This window comes from Triticum aestivum, chromosome 5A (genome assembly GCF_018294505.1).
Source record: "Triticum aestivum cultivar Chinese Spring chromosome 5A, IWGSC CS RefSeq v2.1, whole genome shotgun sequence".
NCBI classification, from domain to species: Eukaryota; Viridiplantae; Streptophyta; class Magnoliopsida; order Poales; family Poaceae; genus Triticum; species Triticum aestivum.
This window is the reverse complement of record NC_057806.1, coordinates 597306341-597327815: the sequence shown is the minus strand read 5'-3', so window position 1 is coordinate 597327815 and position 21475 is coordinate 597306341.

The window sequence follows — 21475 nt, the reverse complement described above, 5'->3', positions numbered from 1 at the left end:
CAAGTAACAGATGAATCGTGTTGTCCTAATGCAGTAAAAGAGAGCAGGAGCGAGAGAGTGGGATTGTATCGGAATGAACAAGGGGGTTTTGCTTGCCTGGCACTTCTGAAGATAACATTGAGTCTTCATCAGTGTCAACGATCACATCATCGGTATCACGTCTATCGAGAGGGGACAATACCGGCAACACAGAAGGAACACAATCAATGCAATGCACAATATGATGCATGATCATGACATGGCAAAATGAATGTGTTTTGAGCTAATGCAACTAAAACCAGAATTAAATGAAGTTGGTTTGAATACAAGATTCAAATTCAAACTCCATATGTGATTATTTAAATGCCATTTAATTGATTTGTGCCTAAACAGTAGTATAAGTTGTTCTAACATGCATGAAAATGGTACAGATGGATTCCTTGAATTTTTCTGATAATTTTTCATATATAAATTATTTAATTTGGAGTTACGGTTAATTTTCTATGAATTTTAGAAGTTTATACAATTTTCTGGATTTTCTGAATTATTTTAGAAAATGATTATCTGCGTCATCATTGCGTCATGCTGACCTCAGCAGGTCAACAGACCGGGTCCAGGTCAAACCTGACACTGGGACCCACATGTCAGTGTGATTAGCTTAACTAAAATTAATTAAAACTAATCCTAATAGTTAACAGGGCTGGGCCCCACCTGTCATTGACTCAGGAGAGTCAACCGGGGCCCACCCGTGGTCAAAGTCAAAGTCGGCTGCCGGCGTTTAGCCGCCGGCGAGCCCGACGCGGCGGCGAGAGTGGTTTTGGCCACTCCGGCGACCAAATGGGCCGCGGAGGGCATCTAGGAGGAGCTGGGGACGAGCCGAAGCTCTTGGTGGAGTCAGTTGCGCTCGGGGCGGCCGGAATCGGTGCCGGCGGCGAGCGAGGCGGCGGCCGGAGCTCGGGTGGGTGCGGGGTTAGCGCTGCGGCTTGCAAACGAGCTAGCTGCCACGCTAGCGTTACTCCACGGGTCGTTGCGAGTGCAACGGACGCACGCGCGGGGCCATTTGGTCACCGGGGCTTCGCCGGCGACGAGCCCGCGCGGCGACGGCTACGGTAAGCAAGGGGGCGGCGGCTACGGCAAGCAAACGAAGGCGGGATTAGGGGGAAGAGGACCGGGGGCTCACCACGGTCACGAAGAGATGCTCGGCGAGGTCGGGGACGGTCCGGAGCCGGCGAATTTGACGAAGATGGCCGGCGGGTCCGAGGTAGAAGACGACGGCGATGGCGGCGATGCAGGGCTTCCGGAGGGCTGTGGATCGGTGGGGAGGAAGAGGGGGTCGAGGCGGAGCTCCTGGGTGCATCGGCGAGGCTAGGGGTGCACGGTGGCTGCGGCAATCGGCGTCGGTGGCGGCGGCTCCGTTCGGGCCCGAGGTGCGGAGCGAGAGGGAGAGCAGGAGAAGGGGATGAGCACGGGAGGGAGTTGAGAGCGGCCCGAGGGTTGCGTGGCGCTCGGGAGAGGCATCCAGACCCTCGGCGGCAAGCAGGAGCTGGCGAGGCGCGTGCTCGCGCGCGTCGGCCACGCGTGCTGTCCTTCTGGCGAGAGGAGAGGGACGACTGGCGTGGCCAGTCTGCTGGGCCGAACTGCTGGGCCAGCTGGTAAGTGGCCCAGGTAAGCCTCTCTCCCCTTTTTTTTCTATTTTGTTTCTCTTTTCTATTTCTGTAGTTTTGTTTCTGATTTAGTTTATAGCCCAAATCATTTTAATAAATCCTGCAAATAATTGTGGCCATTAAATGAATTATTACAGAGGCCCTTAACTATTTTCAGAATTGTTGGAGCATTTAAAAATATTAATAGTATTTAAATGCCCCAATTCAAATACAATATGGATTATTCAAAAATCCATAATGGCCCAAAAATATTGGCATCATTTTTGGTAGAGGTTTTTCACCTTTGTCAAAAATCATGAACATTTTTGAAAGCCATTTGGACTTACTTGAAAGTATTTTAGGTGAACCTAGTGAATTCCTTTAATGCTAGGGTTTGAGCAATCCCCATTTCAAGTTCATTCAAAAGTTAAACATGATGCACACATGAGGTCTAGCCTAGTGCATACCAGAAGCTAGGGATGTGACAAGAGGAAACCCTAAATAGCAAGTATCGTGGGTGTGAGATACATGTGGCCGTCGGTGTCGGACACTACATCCACATCCCACAAGTGATGTGGGCGTCGACGCCCACGTCACTTGTGGGACGTGGATGTAGTGTCCGACACCGACGGCCACATTATCTCACACTGACGATACTTGCTATTTAGGGTTTCCTCTACCGCTCAGCGACCCTTGACGACCCTCATTCCCGATAAAAAAAGAGAGGAAGAAGAAGAAGAGAAAAAAGAGGAGAAGAAAGAATAGAGGAGTTAAAGAGGAGAAGAAAGAATAGAGGAGAAGAACTCCTCTATTCTTTCTTCTCCTCTTTTTTTTCTTCTTCCTCTTCTTTTTTTATCCTCTTCTTCCTCTCATGTTCGACGACCCTCGACCCCCTCTCAACCCTCGACCCCTCGGTGACCGTCGACCCCCTCTCGACCCTCGACCCATCGGCGACCCTCGACGACCCTCGTTCCCGATAAAAAAAAGAGGAAGAAGAAGAAAAAAAAGAGGAGAAGAAAGAATAAAGGAGAAGAACTCCTCTATTCTTTCTTCTCCTCTTTTTTTTTCTTTTTCCTCTTCTTTCTTTATCCTCTTCTTCCTCTCATGTTTGGCGACCCTCGACGACCCTCATTCCTGATAAAAAAAAGAGGAAGAAGAAGAAAAAAAAGAGGAGAAGAAAGAATAGAGGTGTCCTCTATTCTTTCTTCTCCTCTTTTTTTTTCTTCTTCCTCTTCTTTTTTTATCCTTTTCTTCCTCTCATGTTCGACGACCCCCTCTCGACCGTCGACCCCCTCTCGACCCTCATATATAAAATATTTTCTTCCTTCTATTCCTTCTTCCTAAATATATAAAACTTTTTTTAAAATGAAACTAGAGAACATATATAGATAAAACTTTTTTAATAAAAAATCTAACTTTTGCATATATGTATTTTTAAAACATCATTACAATTGAAAAAATACATACATATATACCTATATGAACATACATAAAAAAACATATATGAACATACATACAAAAACATATATCTAAAAGATACATACATACATATATATATGAAAATCTAAAAACATGTAAAAAACATGTATAATTAAAAAATGCACGGAGGCGGTGGGGGCGGCAGACGCGCGGTGCTCACAGAGGCGGCGACGCGTCAGGGCAGGGGACGGCCGGCGAGGGCGCGGGCGACGGCGACGACGGGCGTGGGCGACGGCGACGACGGGCGCGGGCGACGAGGGCGCGGGCGAGGGCGCGGGCGACGGCGAGGACGGGCGCGGGCGACGGCCGGCGAGGGTGCGGGCGACGGCGACGACGGGCACGGGCGACGGCGACGGCGGGGGCGGCGTGCGGCGTCGGGGCAGCCTGGCGGCGTCGAGGAGGTCGGCGTCGTCAGGGGCAACTGGCGAGGAAAATCTGAAAATTTCACAAGTCCTGGTTATATACCAAAGGCATTGATCACGGTTTGTGGCACAAACCGTGACCAATGCCCCCCTTAGTCCCGGTTGCTGGCACCAACCGGGACCAAAGGCCTTGTGCTGCCCCGCGCCAAAACTTTAGTCCCACCTCGCTAGCTGAGAGAGCTCGAGAGTGGTTTATAAGCGCTACTGCGCCTTCCCTCTCGAGCTCCTCTCAAATGCAGGCTTTCGGGCCAAACCCTGCGCTGTGTGCCTGTGGGCCTAATGGGCCTCCTGCGGGTCTGAATCCTGGCCCATGGTAGGGTTTCTAGTCGTATTCAGGCCATGGGGGCCCAGTAGGTGGCACTTTTTTTCTTTGTTGCTTTATTTATTTTATTTTGTTTCTACTTACAACAAAATACTTATTGTTGCTATTTTTTCCAGTTTTTTTTGCTTTGTTTTCTGCATTATTTTATTTTCTTTGTTGCCTTTTTCCTGAAAGAACTATGTGGTGCTTTGGCTCATCGTATGATGTATTCGCTTCCTTATCTTTTCTTTTTCTCGGTTTGGTAGACATGTCCTTCACATAGATAACCTATGCCACATCATTGGCTAGGACGAACGGTTCGTCAGTGTACCCAAGATTTTTCAGATCCACTTTTGTCATTCCGTACTGTGGGTCTACCTGTACCCCGCCGCCTGACAGATTGACCCATTTGCACTTAAACAAAGGGACCTTAAAATCATGTCCATAGTCAAGTTCCCATATGTCCACTATGTAACCATAATATGTGTCCTTTCCGCTCTCGGTTGCTGCATCAAAGCGGACACCGCTGTTTTGGTTGGTGCTCTTTTGATCTTGGGCGATCATGTAAAATGTATTCCCATTTATCTCGTATCCTTTGTAAGTCAATATAGTCAAAGATGGTCCCCTGGACAACAAGTACAACTCATCACAAACAGTCACCTCTGGGACGTGTTTCCAACCAACTGCTGAAAGTCCTGATGTATCCACATGCAATCCAGTCGTCGCACTGCTCCGGGTGTTTGGAGCGCAGACTGTTCTTGTGTTCATCGACATACGGGGTCACCAAGGTAGAGTTCTGTAGAATTGTGTAGTGTGCTTGAGACCAAGAATATCCGTCCCTGCATATTATTGAGTCACTTCCAAGAGTGCCTTTTTCAGTTAGTCTCCCCTCATACCGCGATTTAGGGAGACCTATCTTCTTAAGGCCAGGAATGAAGTCAACACAAAACCCGATAACATCCTCTGTTTGATGGCCCATGGAGATGCTTCCTTCTGGCCTAGCGCGGTTACGGGCATATTTCTTTAGGACTCCCATGAACCTCTCAAAGGGGAACATATTGTGTAGAAATACGGGCCCCGGGATGACAATCTCGTCGACTAGATGAACTAGGACGTGCGTCATGATATTGAACAAGGATGGTGGGAACACCAGCTCTAAACTGACAAGACATTGCACCACATCACTCCTTAGGCTTGGTACGATTTCTGGATCGATCACCTTCTGAGAGATTGCATTGAGGAATGCACATAGCTTCACAATGGCTAATCAGATGTTTTCCAGTAGAAGCCCCCTCAATGCAACCGGAAGCAGTTGCGTCATAATCATGTGGCAGTCATGAGACTTTAGGTTCTGAAACTTTTTCTCTGGCATATTTATTATTCCCTTTATATTCGACGAGAAGCCAGTCGTGACCTTCATACTGAGCAGGCATTCAAAGAAGATTTCTTTCTCTTCTTCCGTAAGAGCGTAGCTGGCAGGACCTTTATACTGCTTCGGAGGCATGCCGTCTTTTTCGTGCAAACGTTGCAGATCCTCCCGTGCCTCAGGTGTATCTTTTTCTTCCCATACACGCCCAAGAAGCCTAGCAGGTTCATGCAAAGGTTCTTCGTCACGTGCATCACGTCGATTGAAGAGCGGACCTCTAGGTCTTTCCAGTAGGGTAGGTCCCAAAATATAGATTTCTTCTTCCACATGGGTGCGTGTCCCTCAGCGTCATTCGGAACAGCTAGTCCGCCGGGACCCTTTCCAAAGATTACGTGTAAATCATTGACCATAGCAAGTACGTGATCACCGGTACACATGGCGGGCTTCTTCCGGTGATCTGCCTCGCCTTTGAAATGCTTGCCTTTCTTTCGACATTGATGGTTGGTCGGAAGAAATCGACGATGGCCCAGGTACACATTCTTCCTGCATTTGTCTAGGTATATACTTTCAGTGTCATCTAAACAGTGTGTGCATGCGTGGTATCCTTTGTTTGTCTGTCCTGAAAGGTTACTAAGAGCGGGCCAATCATTGATGGTCACGAACAGCAACGCCTTTAGGTTAAATTCCTCCTGTCTGTGCTCATCCCACATACGTACACCGTTTCCATTCCACAGCTGTAAAAGTTCTTCAACTAATGGCCTTAGGTACACATCAATGTCGTTGCCGGGTTGCTTAGGGCCTTGGATGAGAACTGGCATCATAATGAACTTCCGCTTCATGCACATCCAAGGAGGAAGGTTATACATACATAGAGTCACAGGCCAGGTGCTGTGATTGCTGCTCTGCTCCCTGAAAGGATTAATGCCATCCGCGCTTAAAGCAAACCATACATTCCTTGGGTCCTTTGCAAACTCATCCCAGTACTTTCTCTCGATTTTTCTCCACTGCGACCCATCAGTGGGTGCTCTCAACTTCCCATCTTTCTTCCAGTTTTCACTATGCCATCACATCAACTTGGCATGCTTTTCGTTTCTGAACAGACGTTTCAACCGTGGTATTATAGGAGCATACCACATCACCTTCGCAGGAACCCTCTTCCTGGGGGGCTCGCCGTCAACATCACCAGGGTCATCTCGTCTGATCTTATACCGCAATGCACCACATACCGGGCATGCGTTCAGATCCTTGTATGCACCGCGGTAGAGGATGCAGTCATTAGGGCATGCATGTATCTTCTCCACCTCCAATCCTAGAGAGCATACGACCTTCTTTGCTGCGTATGTACTGTCGGGCAATTCGTTATCCTTTGGAAGCTTCTTCTTCAATATTTTCAGTAGCTTCTCAAATCCTTTGTTAGCCACAACATTCTCTGCCTTCCACTGCAGCAATTCCAGTACGGTACCGAGCTTTGTGTTGCCATCTTCGCAATTGGGGTACAACCATTTTTTGTGATCCTCTAACATGCAATCGAACTTCAGCTTCTCCTTTTGACTTTCGCATTGCGTCCTTGCATCGACAATGCCCCGGCGGAGATCATCATCATCGGGCACATCGTCTGGTTCCTCTTGATCTTCAGTAGCTTCACCCGTTGCAACATCATTGGGCACATCATCTGGTTCCTCTTGATCTTCACCAGCCCCCCCCCCCCCGTTGCAGCATCACCGTATTCAGGGGGCACATAGTTGTCATCGTACTCTTCTTCTTCACCGTCTTCCATCATAACCCCTATTTCTCCGTGCCTCGTCCAAACATTATAGTGTGGCATGAAACCCTTGTAAAGCAGGTGGGAGTGAAGGATTTTCCGGTTAGAGTAAGACCTCGTATTCCCACATTCAGTGCATGGACAACACATAAAACCATTCTGCTTGTTTGCCTCAGCCACATCGAGAAACTCATGCACGCCCTTAATGTACTCGGAGGTGTGTCTGTCACCGTACATCCATTGCCGGTTCATCTGCGTGCATTATATATAATTAAGTGTCCAAATTAATAGAAGTTCATCATCACATTAAAACCAAAGTGCATACATAGTTCTCATCTAACAACATATAGCTCTCCAGAGCATCTAATTAATTAAACCATACATTGAAACTATGTAAAACATTTCAATGCGAAAACAAATGCGATCATAATTGCAACCAAGGTAACAATTGATCCAACGGCATAATGATACCAAGCCTCGGTATGAATGGCATATTTTCTAATCTTTCTAATCTTCAAGCGCATTGCATCCATCTTGATCTTGTGATCATCGACGACATCCGCAACATGCAACTCCAATATCATCTTCCCCTCCTCAATTTTTTTTTATTTTTTCCTTCAACAAATTGTTTTCTTCTTCAACTAAATTTAACCTCTCGACAATAGGGTCGGTTGGCATTTCCGATTCACATACATCCTACATAAATAAAATCTATGTCACGTTGGTCGGCATAATTTTCATAAACAATAAATGGACCAATAGTTATAAAGATAATATATACACCACATCTGAATCATAGACAGGACGAGGGCCGACGGGAGCGGATACCAAAACCATCGCACTATATAAGATGCAATAATAAAAATAAGAAAATAATACAAGTATCTATGTAAACATACAAGTAAGAATATTTTTCCTTTCAGAAAGAAGATAAGAACAAGAGTCTCACCACGGTGGTGCCGGCGATGAGCTCGGCGCGGGTGATTGACGGCGGTGAAGACGGGGACGGGGCGTGACGGACCGCTAAATCTAGACAAATATTGAGGAAAATGGAGTTTGGAGGTCGAGCTTGGAGAGGAGAAAGCTTAAGTAGTGTGGCTTGGGCATTCCATCGAACACCTTGTGTGCATAGGAGGTGAGCTAGAGCACCACCAAACCCTCTCCCCCTCGGCCAGAAAAAAACAGAGCAGTGTGCTCTGCTCTTACGCGAGGGGGTATATATAGGCACCTCATTGGTTCCGGTTGGTGGCATGAACCGGGACTAAAGGGGAGCCTTTGGTCCCAGTTCAAGCCACCAACCGGGACCAATGGTGGTGGGCCAGGAGCGAGGCCCATTGGTCCCGGTTCGTCCCACCAACCGGGACCAAAAGTTCCAGATGAACCGGGACCAATGGCCCACGTGGCTTGGCCGGGCCCCTGGGCTCACGAACCGGGTCCAATGCCCCCATTGGTCTCGTTTCTGGACTGAACCGGGACTAATGGGCTGACCCGGCCTGGACCAAAGCCATGTTTTCTACTAATGACCATAGGAGTTGATGGTACCTACGCGACGGTCAGAGGAGAGGTGTGGAACGACTTTGAAGAAGAAGTGGCTTGGATCTCAGGTGTACCGCTGGAGTTGACGGACTCATCGAGTACCGTCAGGGATGTGCCGGGGCGACCGAGATGGTGGAGAGGCGGCAAAGGCAACTGAGAGAAAAGGAAAGGAGAGAAAATAAGAGGATGGAGGCGTGGGGTCCGGGAGGGGTTTTGGGGTGGGTTGGGGGTGTGAGAGTCCTACGTGTCTGCTATCCAGACTCCCGCAAAGCCCTCGGTTTGTCTTAGGTTTATCGGAAAAAACACGTCTGGACCGCTCGGTGGACCTATACAGGCCTGCGTTGGATGGCACAACACATCTGAACCGCGCGGTCCGGACGTATGCAGACGGCTTGAGGGTCCGCTTTGGAGATGCCCTAACCATCATGGTAAATAGTCCTCCCGTGCGGACCCGCAAACCGTCTGAATATGTCCGGACCGCGCGCATGAGAGCTTTGTGGGAGACTTTGCCGATGGGCAGAAGCATGAGGTTACCGCCCTTGCGGCCGCCTACCAGAGCCGCCATGCCAGGCGGATCAAGGCCGGCATGCCGGCCAGCTCACCCAAGGTCCATATGTGGAGCTAGGCCCATGTGTGGTTCCTCTCGCCTCGTACTTAACTCTCCAAGTGACGTGATAGGCTGATTTCACCGAGAATGTCCCTGTTTTTGTTAGATGCCATGAGATGAAGTCTTCCACCTCGAAAGCAGGTAGAGGTATCGACGGGATTCGTGGTACATCAATAGGCCAGAACATTTGCTCGATCAATTGCACATCCCATTATCCTGTTATCGGGTCTATTGCATCAGACACCGTGGATAACAAGTTCCCTCCCCGAGGTATAATCGGCTTTCTATTATTGGATTGTGGTATTCATGCATCTGACAAAATCTTTACTTTGTGTCCATCACCTATTCTCCAAATATATCCCAATTTCAGAGTCTCCACACCTTTCATAATACTTTGCCAAGTACAGTATATGAGGCTTTTTTTTCTTTAGTATACTTTGCCAAGTATGAAAAGTTTTTGCCAGTGTATGTTTCGTTCTTCCATAATACCCCAAGCGCATTCCCCCAGTCCTTGTCCATCCCTGATCCAGATGCTTTACTTTTAATGTTACTAGAACATTGTCCGTGCGTTGCAACGGGATATAAATATTATAGTATGTTAGTTTGTGATTTACCTGTCAATAATAATGCAATTGTGTAAATAAATGTTCATCAAATTGTGATCGTGAATTACCTTATATTTTTTGTTAGAAGTTTGGTAAGTAAATTAAAATAGAAGTGAAAGGTAGGTAAATTAAGGTGATTGATTATCATATACATGGAAGGTTGGACGAAGGGGTGATGAAAAGAAATGTGAAATGGGAACCTTATGTTCTTTTTAAGTAGTATATATAAAGTTTGGTAAGTAAATTAAAATAGAAGTGAAAGGTAAGTAAATTAAGGTGATTGATTATCATATACACGAAAGGTTGGACGAAGGGGTGATCAAAAGAAAGGTGAAATGGAAACCTTATGTTCTTTTTAAGTAGTATAGATATAGATTACGGTTGGCGCTCAACTACTAGCTACTACCTCTGTCTGGATTTATTGGTCCTCTTTATATTTTGTGTCAAATTTTAATCATACATTTAGCTAACAAAATACAAATTATATGTTAAAAAACTTGTATTATTGAATTCATATTCAAAAGAGGTTTCCAATATCACTATTTTTATGACATATGACTTATTTCTTAATCCAAAATGCAAGGGACGGATAAATCCAAACGGAGATAGTACGTACCAACTCCCAACAACGTGGAGCGTGGTCTCGTGAGCTCCGAACGTGCTTCACTGGTCAACAAGAACCACGCAAACGTTCAGCCCCACACTCACTCTATCCTCTGGCATATATTTTATTTTATTTTGCGAGGGATTTTTCACGTGCACACATTTCTTTTAAGCGCTCTGTCACGCAAAAACAGTTTGGTGACCACGTCGACAAACAATATTACTCCCTCCGTTCCGAATTACTTGTCGTGGGTATGAATGTATCTAGATGTATTTTAGTTTTAGATATATCTATTTTTGCGACGAGTAATTTGGAACGGAGGGAGTACCAATATACGTAAGTACTGCACAAAAATCCGAACAATGTGCTAACGACATATATTCATGCTAAAGTTATTTGGTTTTGCCAAAAAGATTACGGCATATATATTATGGAACAATATCTTGTTTCCGTAAAGTGTATTTTCCAAAACAAATCGGTTTGGGATATTTGACTTGCGAAAATATTTCTTTTTTCTAAATAACATTTTTTTGTTCAAAGAAATTACACGCTTCTTGAAAAATGTGCATGTTAGGCACAATAGTTATGCCAAAAAAACAATTTTTAAAACAATTTAGAGTTAAAAATATAATAAAATTGAAAAATTATAAAAAAATCCTAGTAAAAGAACATTGAAATAATACCCCTTAGTAAAAAAATCTCTTGAGAGGGGTGCTTGAACAATCTTCTTAGAATCTCAAGCGGAGCAGCCAACGAAAAACGTTGGAGCAGGGTGGTTATTTATAGCCGCAACCTTCCCTAATGGAAATAACCATTTAGGACACGCGGTCGGCCAATAGCCAACAGACACGTTTTTCAATGGTCGGATTTCAAGCACATCGCAACTTTACTTGAGGAATAAGTAAAGCGGACTCCTCAGTCTGAAACATATCTTTCGCAGCCTAGAAGAACGTCTCTGGTTGGCAAGTAAAGTTTCGGTGCACAAAGAAATTTCTCTCAGTCTCTCGTAGGATCCGGCTAAGCATCAGAACAAACTTAAGTCTCGAATACATATATCCCTCTTAGTAGTATGGTAGTCCTATGACTCAAATAAGAGAAAGAAGAACAACGAAACAAATACTACATCTTTGTTTTGCTTTCAAACTTCTTGACCACACCTCTTAATAGTAACTTACTGTTTTTGACAACAATGTCCAAAATCCAAGGAGGGAATACATTGCACCAACACTCCTCATATTCGCAGGGCCAGAATCAAAGCACATAAGGAATATTCGCGGTCAAGAAGTCAATGGTTGCTTCGACATCTCCGAAGTATTTGAACTGGTCAAAAACGATGACCTATTTTGATCGATCTGATCACTCGTTCATGTGCCACTCCAAGGCAGGCATGCTTGATTGTGTATCCAGTTGTCAATGGCTATCGACTGCAAATATTTTTATGGATGAAAGCAACGTAATAAACATCCTCTATGCGAGTACTTGATGAGTCCAAAAATGCATCATGTTTTAATTTTAGTTATGTGTCATAGTTGTAGGATTTGTTGTTATTTTACCATGTTCATGCACATTTTTATTGGTTGTACTAGGATCCTTAACATGTAGGAGTTCTTGAGGCAAAGGAAAGAAATCCTGAGAATATGGTGTGAAAATCATGTTGATTCACATGATAATAACATACCATAGAAAGTAAAAGGTAAGAGGGGCAAGAACCATATGCAACAGGGACTCCATGGGAGAATATGGCGTCTAGTACGAGCACACACGCTCGTACCAGCTGCCTCCGCCACTGCCCGGTCAACTATTTTAACCCCTTGACTTCGGATTGGGAGAAGAAGCCACAAAGAGATCTGAAATCCACCAGAGTCAGGAACCCTAGCCTCCGGAAGGGATCCGGAGAGGGAATCATTAGAAGGGACCGTGACATCATAGTCTCGATCAAGAGGAATACGACATCAACCATCTCCATCATCATCATCATCCGTTTTCATCACTTTTCAATATAAAACCCTAGTGGATTCATTCTTGTATTGTTCTGATCATTCATCTATGTTCATCATGCTTTACCATTCAATGCTGATCGTTCTCATGTCTGAGTAGACCCCCTAGTTCTTAGGGATATGGAGTAACCCTAGTATGTTTAGGTATTGAATGCCAATAGGATGTTGTATCCTCTTTGTATGTTTACATTAAAAATCTTATCGATGTTGGGTGAAGTCGACCACTCAACAGTTTCCTTTGTGGACAAAGGGTTATTACTATCAGTGTAATGGTGGGTTTGCAGAGGTTGCCAGATTACTCAGTGACACCCTTAATAAGGGACGGATTTAGCATCATCCATGGCGCAAGTTGGGTACCAATAGAGATCTGAAGGCCGAAGTTCATGGGCTTAGATCTAATTCTGATAATTAAATGATGTTCCTCGGGGGTAATTATCCTAGGCATCATCTTTTCATCACTCACATTTTATGATATGCCCTCAATCAAGTCAGTACTCAACCTCTTCTGAGAGACGATCGAGTATCACTAAGCTTTTCCATGACTCTTTAAAACTGACCCTTTCAATCAAGTTTGCTCTTTCGAGTCCACCCAGGTCTCTTCAAGACCAGTTTAACGACACCTCGAGTTTGACTGTCAATTGGAATCTCCTTCCATTAAGGGCATATCCCATAGCAACACCCTGACAAACTTGGGGGCTACCGATGAGGGAATCCAACAAAAGGCCGACCAAAGATGTTATGGTCCAAAAAACAGCATCGGTAAGGGGTCATGATCCAGTCGGATGTGATCCCCCAGTCGGAATCAACCCATCAGTCGGGTTCAACAACAGGTCAACATACATGCAATTAAGAGGGGCGCTACCCACGAGCTTCACTTCACATTAACTGTAACTATTACCCTATGTAATAACCACAACTGGAAACAACCGGTCATCAATGAGCCATTACATGTAGCACTAATATCATAGCACACTCTATATAAGCCACGGAGGGGCATCAGGTTGAGGGTTGACATCATTTGTATTCATCCTTACACACAAGAGAGAATAACATCATTAGTAATTAGGGTATTTACCTCCACCATATAGGGCCAGAACCTATATAAACCATTGTGTGTACACCCTTCTGCATTTTTGTAGTCTCGACGCTCCTACATATACACACCTATACATATTGTTAGAGTTTATACCATGATAGTGCATATTGTGCATTGTAATGTAAATAAAGTAAAATTGAATAGTATTCATTTAGAATACTTTTTAGATAATATAAGCAAGAAAGATTCTAGAACAAAGGAGAAATATTTGTGTTTTGAGGTATGTGCATTGTAAATCATAAAGTAAAAAAGAATGTCAATTCATTTAATTTGGATACTCAAAGCATGACAGATTCTAAGAAAGGAGAAGTGTTGTGTTTTGAGGTTTGTGCACTGTGATTAGCTCAACCATGGAATATTCTGAACAATACATGTGGCAAAATCCATTGGAGTAAAGATGATATCCAACGGTCAATAGTGGTCGGATTTGCCACATCGGCACCATCGTTTTAACTTTATCCAATGGACAATATTCAAATTTATTCATACACTATATAATGGTATAGATATAAATATAGATGCAGATATACACTCCTTACATGGCGACGCCTAATTGCCAATGCAGTTTTTTGGTTCTAGTTACATTTTCGTAAGCCTTATCTGTAGTGTTGGTGATTAAAGCTACTAGGACTACTAGTTCATTTCACAGAGTAGTATAAATGTTGCTTGAAGGGTTGTTGTCGTGGCAACTATCTCAAACTCATAAATGACGCATCTGCTGGCGCCACTCTAACCTAGCATCAAGTAGCTGACGCGACTATCGAAATATCCATTCTCAGGATCATGACTGAAACACCACTTTATGTTTGGGGTGACAAAAAAATCTTATTCCGGCCTTTATTTGCCGGGCTCAGCAGCGATAGACTCACATCTTTACCTTGTTGAAGGTGTGATCTTCTTGTCGATGTGGATCTTCATTGGTTGGTTTCAGCAATCATCCTTGTCTTGGTCGTCTTTGCTCGGACATGACGGTGGCGACATGAGGGTGTTTATTCCTTTTTGAAGACTTTATTACAAGAAGTCACGCGTCTTAAATTCAAATCTTGTAATGGTTCTGTCATAGTTGCCTATGTTATGTATTTTACTTGTTGATAACTTTGGCCTTGTTGTCTTAGATCAACTTGTGAGGCGGCTTTTGCTTGCAGAGTTGCTTTTGAAGATGATCCACCCCATTTTCAGCAAGTGGAAATCCTTTTGAAGGAAGCTATTCAGGAACCGCCCGGTGGAAGACCTGGTTCTACCACACAAGGGCAGCTTTCGTAGTCTAGGTTTTAATAAAAAAAAAGTGTGCATCACGAAGGATGAGGTCGGGCAAGCTCCATTTTGAAAAGAAAAGAAAAACTATCTAAAACTCATTGCATTAAATGTTTTTAATAAAGATGCGATTGCATGCGACACAATAGATTGATCATATGCAAGTGCACATATATAGGTACAAGGGTGCACGACCTCGGCTTGTCTCCCAAGCTATGCACTGTACGGAGGAGAAAGGAAGCGTGACAATACATGACCCTAGCCTATACGTACATACACGTTCAACACACCCACCGGCAGTTGAAACATCGCCAGCGACACATAGACTAGACCAAAACTCCTCGAAAGTGGATGTCGGAAGCCCCTTAGGCATGACATCAGCAAACTGTTGAGCGGTAGGAACATGCAAAACTCGTATCCAACCAAGTGCAACCTGTTCACGAACAAAGTGTATGTTGAGCTCGATATGCTTCGTTCGGCGATGATGAACATGGTTGGCAGATAGGTAGATGACGGAGATGTTGTCGCAGTACATGACCATGACCTTATGGATATCGCAAAGCAAATCCTAAAGGAGTTGGCAAAGCCAAGAGCACTCAGCAATGACGTTAGCCCCTGCCCGGTATTCCGCCTCGGCACTTGAGCGGGAGACGGTGAGTTGTCGTTTAGACGACCACGAGATCAGCGAAGGCCCGAGATAGAAGCATTAGCCCTGAGGGAGTCCTAGATTAGGGGGTCTCCGGACAGCCGGACTATATCCTTTGGCCGGACTGTTGGACTATGAAGACACAAGATTGAAGACTTCGTCCCGTGTCCGGATGGGACTCTACTTGGCGTGGAAGGCAAGCTAGGCAATACGGATATGTATATCTCCTCCTTTGTAACCGACCTTGTGTAACCCTAGCCTCCTCCGGTGTCTATATAAACCGGAGGGTTTTAGTCCGTAGGACAACATACAATCATACCATAGGCTAGCTTCTAGGGTTTAGCCTCTCCGATCTCGTGGTAGATCAACTCTTGTACTACTCATATTATCAAGAATAATCAAGCATGACATAGGGTTTTACCTCCATCAAGAGGGCCCGAACCTGGGTAAAACATTGTGTCCCCTGCCTCTTGTTACCATCCGCCTTAGACGCATAGTTCGGGACCCCCTACCCGAGATCCGCCGGTTTTGACACCGACATTGGTGCTTTCATTGAGGAGTTCCACTGTGCCGTCGCCGTAAGGAAGGATGCCTCGTCTCTTTGTTAAAAACAACATTACCGTCGGGGGAGCTTTGGCTGTCGGCCAAACTCTTCGGCTTGGCAGTTTCATCATGACTGCCAGCTCGGCCGCTGCACCGACGATGACCTCTCGAGTCATCAAAAACAGCCTCCACGTCAGCTCGAAATTCGCCGAGCAGATGGATCCAATGGAGCTCTCTTCCCTAAACGAGCTCTTGGATCGTATCGCCGCCTTGGGAGTCGCTACAGACTATGATCGGATTGGGCTTAAAACCGATTAAAGGGAGATTAACTCTCCACCGGTCACCCATCATATTGCGGTGGTGGAGGAACAATGTGGCGATTCTTCCTCTATCTTGAGGACTAACTATGTCCGGATTCCTGAGCTCTTCGAGCCGGATACCCATTTACGGGAGGACATCACCCAAGCCCTGAACCTAGAATCAGGCAGCGGGCCAGACTTATCGGGCAACACTCCGGAATCCAAACTTCCAAGATTGGAAACTCCTCGGCCCCTGGATCTCAGATCGGGTAGGGGTTCGGACTTAAATCCACCCACCCACCCAGACATAAACGATCTTTCCCACATCAGGCAAGAGCCCCATGAAACAGTACATCATTATTGGGCCAGATTCCTCCTTGTGACGAACAAGGTTAAGGACTGTCGCGAGGAAGACGCAGTCTTATTTTTCTGCAATAATTGCATGGACAAGGGAATCCTTAACGCCTTAAGTCGCCGTAACATATCACGCTTCGCCGACTTGGCGTCCATAGTACGTAAGTACTGTGCGATGGAAAGTGCCTGGAAAACCGAAACAAAATTTTGGGATAATCCGGCTCCGAATATACACCCAGTCCGAAATAAAAGGGTGCACTATCATAAGACACCCGAGTTAATTACAAAGAAGCAAAAACCCTTTACAGGGCATGGAACCGTATTGGAGGGATGGCTTAATGGACCCTGCAAAATTCATAGTACAACGGATACCATACCAACACACAACCTTAGAGCATGTTGGATACTCCGGCAGGTGGCCAAAAGCGGCGAGGATCTTCTTATCCCAGATGCCACAGAGCACCATCCTAGGGATAACAATACGATATTAACAGTGTTTGAGACCTTCGCATCAAATAATAGGCGCAAGTGAACACTCCGCAGCATTGCTGAAATCTGCCACGTGGCAGCAATAAATCCATGGAGTGACATGGCTATTACCTTCAATGCCAGTGACAAACCTAAATTCCGAACAGCCCGAGCACCAGCTGCACTGGTCCTTAGTCCAATTGTGGACGGCTTTTGACTCACCAAAGTACTCATGGACGACGGCCGTGGATTAAACTTCATCTATGAGGAAACTCTTCAAAAAATGGAAATAGACTGGAACCGCATTGAGCAAAGCAGCACAACCTTCAGAGGAATCATCCCCAGTCGGGAAGCACGTTGTGCTGGGAAAATCACACTAGATGTGGTATTCGGCACGCCGGAGAACTATAGGTCCTAAGAAATAACATTCCAAGTGGCCCCGTTCAGTAGTGGATACCATGCCCTTTTAGGACGGGGGGTGTTCACGATCTTCCAAGCCATACCCCATTATGGGTACATGAAGCTCAAAATGCCCGAGCCCAACGGAATCATCACTCTTGCTAGTGATCCGGACACAGCACTCCGCGCCGAAAACAAAACAGCCGCATTGGCCCTCGAGGCATTATCCGAAGCCCTTTCGGCCGAGGAATTAACTGCGCTACGCTCCACAGTGGACAGGGACGACGTGATACTTGACAAGAGATCCAAGTCCACCTCTTTTAAACCAGTGGATGAAATAGTCAAATTCCAAGTCCACCCGACGGACCCTACAAAAACAACCTCCATCGGGGCACAGTTAAACCCCGCCGTGGACGCCTCACTACGAGAGCTCCTGCGCGAGAACTGGGACATATTCGCCTGGCACCCCTCATACATGCCAGGAATCCCACGCAGGCTGGCCGAGCACAGCCTCAATATCCTAAAGGGATTCAAGCCGGTCAAGCAGGCTCTTCGGCGTTTCTCTGAACCTAAGAGACAAGCTATGGGAGAGGAACTAGCCAAGTTATTGGAGGTCGGATTCATTAGAGAAATAAAACACCCGGACTGGCTAGCAAACCTAGTGATGGTACCAAAGAAGGACAAATCCTGGCGCCTATGTGTCGATTTCAAGGACCTCAACAAGGCTTGCCCAAAGGATCCCTTCCCCCCTCCCCCCGCATTGATCAAATTATCGATGCTACCGCAGGACACGAGTCATTGTGTTTCCTCGACGCATACTCCGGCTACCACCAAATCAAGATGGCGGAGTCCAACCAAGCCGCAACGACATTTATCACACCATACGGCCCCTTCTGTTTCAACACAATGCCTTTTGGGCTCAAAAACGCCGGCGCAACATATCAGCGCATGATTCAGACATGTCTGGAGAAACAGATCGGCAAAACAGTAGAGGCATACATAGATGATGTGGTCGTTAAAACCAAACATGTCGACTCTCTAATAGACGACTTGAGGCTCACATTCAACAACCTCCGAACATACGACATCAATCTCAATCCGGAAAAATGCGTTTTCGGCATACCAGCCGGAAAGCTCATGGGCTTCATCGTCTCCAGTAGAGGAATTGAAGCTAATCCGGCCAAAATCCGAGCTATGTCATAGTTGGCTATCCCAACAAACCTCAAACAAATCCAGAAATTAACTGGATGTGTGGCGGCTCTAAGCCGCTTTATCTCCCGCTTAGGAGAAAAGGCATTACCCCTTTATCGCCTCCTTCGGTGCACCGAACACTTCGAGTGGACGGACGCTGCCACAGCTGGATTGGAAGAAATAAAAGCCATACTAGCAACCAACCCAATCCTGGCCGTGCCAAACATCGGCGAACCAATGCTGTTGTACATTGCGGCAACCCATCAGGTTGTAAGCGCAGTGCTCGTCATCGAACGAGAAGCGGACGGACATAAATTCCCTCTTCAAAAGCCGGTATATTATGTATCCACTATCCTCACTCCATGCAAATCACGGTACCCACATTATCAAAAGATAGCCTATGCGGTATTCATGGCATCCCGGAAGCTGCGACACTACTTTCAAGAGTGTTCGATTACAGTAGCCTCAGAAGTGCCACTTAATGATATTATAAACAACCGCGACGCCACGGGCCGGATTGCCAAATGGGCCATTGAGCTCCTCCCGTTCGACATAACATACAAACCTCGGCGAGCCATTAAATCGCAAGTATTGGCCGACTTTGTCGCCGAATGGACGGAAGCCGAACTCCCTAAAGAGTACGACGCATACTCCAATTGGATCATGCACTTCGACGGCTCCAAAATGCTGGCTGGTCTGGGGGCTGGCGTCGTTCTGACGTCCCCAACCGGAGATACATTGCAATACGTACTGCAGATACTGTATACAGACTCCAACAACGCAGCCGAATACGAAGCATTGTTACATGGTCTTCGGATGGCAGTTTCCATGGGCATTCAACGCCTAGAGGTGCGTGGGGATTCGAACCTCGCAATATCCCAAATAAATGGAGACTTCGGTGCCAAAGATCCAAAGATGGCGGCCTATCAAAATGCCGTCCTAAAGATGTCAGCTCGGTTCAAGGGGCTCGAATTTCACCATGTGGCTCGAGAAAACAATCAGGCGGCGGATATCCTCGCCCGCATCGGTGCAAAACGCGATGCGGTCCCCCCAACATCTTTTTGGAGAGGTTGTTTAAGCCATCCGTGGTATGGGAATGGGACACCGGTAACAATAGTCCGGACCCGGCCAAAATGCCCGATACCGAACACTCTGACATAATCAAAGGCTCTGCCACCGAAATAACACCTTCAACCCACGTCATAATGGCCATCATTGCCCCGTGGACAGAACCATTCCTGGCCTACCTAACTAGGCAGGAACTTCCCGAGGACCAAAATGAGGCACGTTGCATAGTGCGGCGATCTAAAGCCTACAGGGTCCACGAGGGAGAGCTGTATAAATAAAGCACTACCGGAGTCCTTCAAAGGTGCATCTCCGAAGAGGAAGGGCGGAAGCTTTTGGCGGAAATTCACACCAGACTTGGCGGCCACCATGCCGCAGCCCGGGCCCTTGTAAGCAAGGCCTTCCGTACAGGGTTTTATTGGCCGACGGCCCGGGCAGACGCACATGACTTGGTCCAACACTACGCCGGTTGCCAGCTTTTTGCAAACCAAAGCCACATGCCACCCACCACCCTCCAAACAATCCCCATTACCTGGCCCTTCGCGGTCTGGGGGCTTGACATGGTTGGAACCCTTAAAGGGGGAACCCATAAGAAAATACTTACTGGTCATGGTGGATAAATTCACCAAATGGATAGAAGCCAAACCTGTTAAAACAGCCGAATCCGGACTGGTGATAGACTTCATATCCGGGGTCGTACACCGTTATGGCGCCCCCCACAGCATCATCACTGACAAGGGCACGAACTTCATGGCCGATGAGGTAAAACTCTGGTGCAGCAACATGAGCATCAAGCTCGATTATGCTTTCGTCTATCACCCACAAACCAACGGCCAAGTTGAGCGAGCAAATGGTCTTATCATGAGCGGCATTAAACCCAGATTAGTGCGGTCCTTAAAGGAGTCTAACACGCACTGGGTATAGGAGCTTGACTCCGTACTCTGGGGGCTGCGGACCACGCCGAATCGTACTACCGGATATACACCCTTCTTTATGGTGTACGGCGCAGAGGCAGTTCTGCCCTACGACATAATTCATGACTCACCTCGAGTGCGCATGTACGAAGAAAGAGAAGCCGAGCTCGATCGGCAGGACAGTCTGGACACCCTGGAGGAGGTGCGCGACGTGGCAAAAGCCTGTTCCGCATTCTATCAGCAACAGGCTCGCAGATACCAAAGCAGAGAAGTACGAGCCTAAACTTATAACGTTGGCGAGTTAGTTCTACACCTGCCGGAGAAGAAAAAGACCAAGCTCGAGCCCAAATGGGAAGGTCCCTTCATTATTGACCAAGTTCTGACCGGTGGAGCGTACCATCTGCGGGATGCATCGAATAATCGACTTGAGCCAAACCCATGCAACGCAGCTAGGCTCCGAAGATTCTACGCCTAGCGTCGGACTCTATGTTCGTCTCCTTCCTCTATCCATTTTTTGCATATACATTATCTGTCTTTTTCTCTTTCTTTCTTTTATTCTTTCTCAAGGCCTTCAAGGGCCAACTTGTGCCTCGCTTGCACGCTATAGATGTGCTAACCGCGCTCATTATACCTGGGGGCTTCTTACACAGAAGCTTAATTATCTACCTGGGCTTCATGCCCCGCACATGTGTTATTCTTCCGCATGTACCTTTTCTTCGCCATTATATGCATCGATATGACTTAAGTTTTGGCCAAGTTGGGTTGCCTGGCTCTTGTATTTATGCCCTACGTTCCCGTTAATTTGGCTAGGGCATAAGGGGAGCACATCTGCGATTGTTACTGCCGGGTCAGCTGGATGTGTACCTCAGACTGGGTGAAGCCGAAAGCTAGCGTTCTTAAGGGAATATTCGGTCGGCGAACAAAAGATGATTTTTATTTATTTTC